We start from the raw sequence: 3,443 nt of genomic DNA on the forward strand, positions 1-3,443 counted from the left end.
GCTCCAGCTCCTCTTGGTTATCTAGGTCACAGCCTCTGAGGAGAAGAGCCTCGGCAGCAGCAGCAGCAGCCCTGCATGACACACGCTTCACTCTCCTGTCTGTCTGAATCTCCCTGCACAGGCTTGACAAAACCTCAACGCTGGCCTTGGTCGAATGAGGGAGCGAGGGAGGGAGAGGGTTGCAGGAGGCAGAGCAGTGAAGAAGAAGAAGAAGGGGAAGGAGGGGAAAAAAACGTTAAAGATACAGACGGTATATGTGGAGTGGTTGACGGAGCCCTCGTGGAGGACACATGGAAATGGCAACGTTGGATTACATTTACGCAATACACTAGATGTAGGAAAATAATCCATCCAACCAACAGTCACAATGCTGGGATAGAGAAGGGGTAAAACTGCCTTTCTCCATAAAGAGTCCAAACCCTGCTTGTAGAAGGTGATAGAAAAGAGATAGAGGGGGGAGGGCTAAGCCAGTATACTCTCCATCCAGCATTTATTGGAAAACAGTGCGAGTGAAGCTTGGTACTGAAATTAGTTATTGATCTATTCTCTCCCTGAAGCCCATGGGTCTTTCCCTGCACACCTGCTCTTTCTCTCACAGCCTTTTCTTTCACCACAGCCCATTGTATCTTTCAACCTTTTGCTTCGAGCTTCAGTGTTGATTCCTGCTGGTGCTTTAGCTCTTTACTGTCTTTAAATCAAGTAGGACACCCACTAATGTGACGGCCACTAGAAAGTTTCATATCAAGAGAATACAGTCTGTATGGACTTTGGACAAAGCAAACAGCTGAAGACTGCTAAAAAACAACATGTTTACAAGCTGAAACAAATAATTGTTTTATAACTTTCCTAGTGGATATGAAAAAATAAAATAACCTTGTATGTTTCATGCTTGGTGTGTTGGAATCTGTATTTCAATATGTTTAGAATACTTCTTTCCATTTTAAACCAGTTATTTTTAATTCTCTATTTTTCTCAGTATCAACTAGTCCCTGACACAATTTTTATTCTCATCATCCACACCACAGACTTAAGACTATGAATGCTTCATGTCATACTTAATAAAAACATAAAGTGTAGTACAAGGGCATTTAACAACACATTAGAGAGTAGATGTCCCGAAGGATAAACCCACCAAACATTCATTAAAATGTATTGACTTAAACCAGATCTCATTTTATTGATAGAAATACAGATTTTTTTTTTACCTTCTTACCAAATAAGCATCTTACCGACTCTCTTGATCATTTAATTATTTATTTAATTTTGTTCTCATTCATAATATTTTAATCATATTTTGAGATCCAAGGTTGCCCAATGCTGATCTTCAAGTTGCTTTTAATAGTTTTCTATCATTTAAGCTCTTCTTTTTTAAACTTGTGCAGTTCCTTGTAACTATGTGAAATATACTATATAAGTAAAGTTTATTCTATTAGGCATTGTGTGAACAAGATAAATATCCAAACCATGCACGGTTCATCACGGTGCCTGACAGGAGCCACGGGTCTAAAACCTGAAGAATAAATCTTCTTTTATTTTGAAAATGTACCTAAAAAATGACACATGTATTTCATCCTGTTTGTTTGTTTACGTCTGTGCTCGTTGGCTGAGTTCCCTGATCCGGCCCCAACCTTTTCATTAACCACCACGTCACCAACTGACAAGACATTGTGCTGTGTTCCGGGGCCTTTTCTTCTATAGAGCATGAGCCTGAGCAGAGTGAGCACATCTCCCTGTCTTTCACTAGACATTGTCTAGACACGGGATAATTGCAGACATCACTGAACACTCAGCTGCTGCCTCCAAACCTCATGGGAGTCGAGGTGGACTTTGGAGGGAAATATGGCCGGCAGTCGGCGTGTGTATGGGGGTCACACGGCGAGCTCACACCCTTTTAGATTTAGATTGAGAGTTTATGTGTTTGCCTGCAGAGCTACAAACTGCACTGAATGTGTTGTGCTGCTGGTGGTGATGGTGTGAAGGCAAGCGTGGATACGTCTGTGTGTGGGGGAGCGAAGGAGCGAAAGAGAGCGGAGACGTTGAGACACACACTGCTCATAACCGCAGATGTGGTGACTTCATCCGAAAGAAATGTACCCCGTCCTATTGCTCCGCCAGTGTTGATGGAGCTCACTGAAATGAATGGCTCTTAATGCTAAGACAAAAGAATAAGACCTCACTGGATGTCCACATATTCTGTTCTTTTCTATTCTCTGTTGGCTTATATACTTCTATGTCAGATTGTTGTTGTTTGGCTTAGACTGTGTGGAGCTTTGACTGGGTGTGTGTATGTATGTGTGCGTGTGTGTGCGTGTGTGTGTGTGTGTTGGTCCCTGAGAGATGGTCGCAGGTCGCTGGGTTCACACAGGGCACAGGACTAATCTCAGTGGGGGTGGATTGGATGCAGGATAACTGAAGCCTGTTGGGGCAGGCCACCTTCTCATTCTGCTCCAGGTGCTGCTTCCTCCGGCTGCCTTCACCAATCTAAGGGCTTTTGTTTGCTGTATATACTTTTTGGGGTAAGCGTGGTAAGATTTAAATGTATGACTTCATTTTTTGCACAATTTCAATACTTTTTGTCCACTTCTATAATGTTGTATAAGTCTCTTTGATGCTTTTCTTAAAGGTACCATTCTAAAATGTGTTTAACCACACGCCTGCAGTTAAATTTTGACTTGACATGTCTGTGCTTTTCTTATCTCTTTGTCAGGAAAGGAAAAAAAACTGCTCCAACAAGTCAAGTAACCTCACTGTTACACACACTCATCAACACAAGTCTCCTTTTGTTCTTGAAGGGGGAAATCATTTTGAAAGTGTAGCGCACAAAAGTTACCCTTTCCTCCTCCAACTCCTATTTTAGAAGCACACAAAATCCACCACCCTCTACATTTCTACAACTGACGCCATTTCACAGAAATTCCAGACAACTGGCGCCTGAGCTCTGCCTCCAAGAAGGACATGATGAATAGGACACACCCTTGGTATGCTAGTGAATGGCAGAATATATGGCACACTGCAGTGTTACAGCCTAGATTCACTACAGCCTCTCGTCCTGGCTCTTTTCAGTGGCGTTCTCTCCCTGCTTCTTCTCCCCCTCGCGTTTCATGCTGCTCGCCTATTTTTAAAAAGCCTGAGTTTGAGTGAAATGCACTGAGGCACCAGTAAGGCGAGCTACAGCTCTTTCCAGCACTGGTTCCTGATCCACCTCTTTGTTGTGGTCTATGCATGCCTGCTCTAGTCACATGACTGCGTTTCTATGGCAACTCGGGTTTGAGTAATCATTTGCGTTACGACCTTTATTCCCTTGAGGAAAGGGGAGGGGGAGGTTAGACTGAGCCTGTAGAAAGAGGGAGCAGGAGGAAAGAGAAAAGACAGGCAGAAGGGGAGCGGCAGAGAGGCACAGGGAAGGAAAATAGGCAAAAACAACGGCTGCAGAGGGAACATTT

This window comes from Pleuronectes platessa, chromosome 4 (assembly GCF_947347685.1).
Source record: "Pleuronectes platessa chromosome 4, fPlePla1.1, whole genome shotgun sequence".
Taxonomy (NCBI): domain Eukaryota; kingdom Metazoa; phylum Chordata; class Actinopteri; order Pleuronectiformes; family Pleuronectidae; genus Pleuronectes; species Pleuronectes platessa.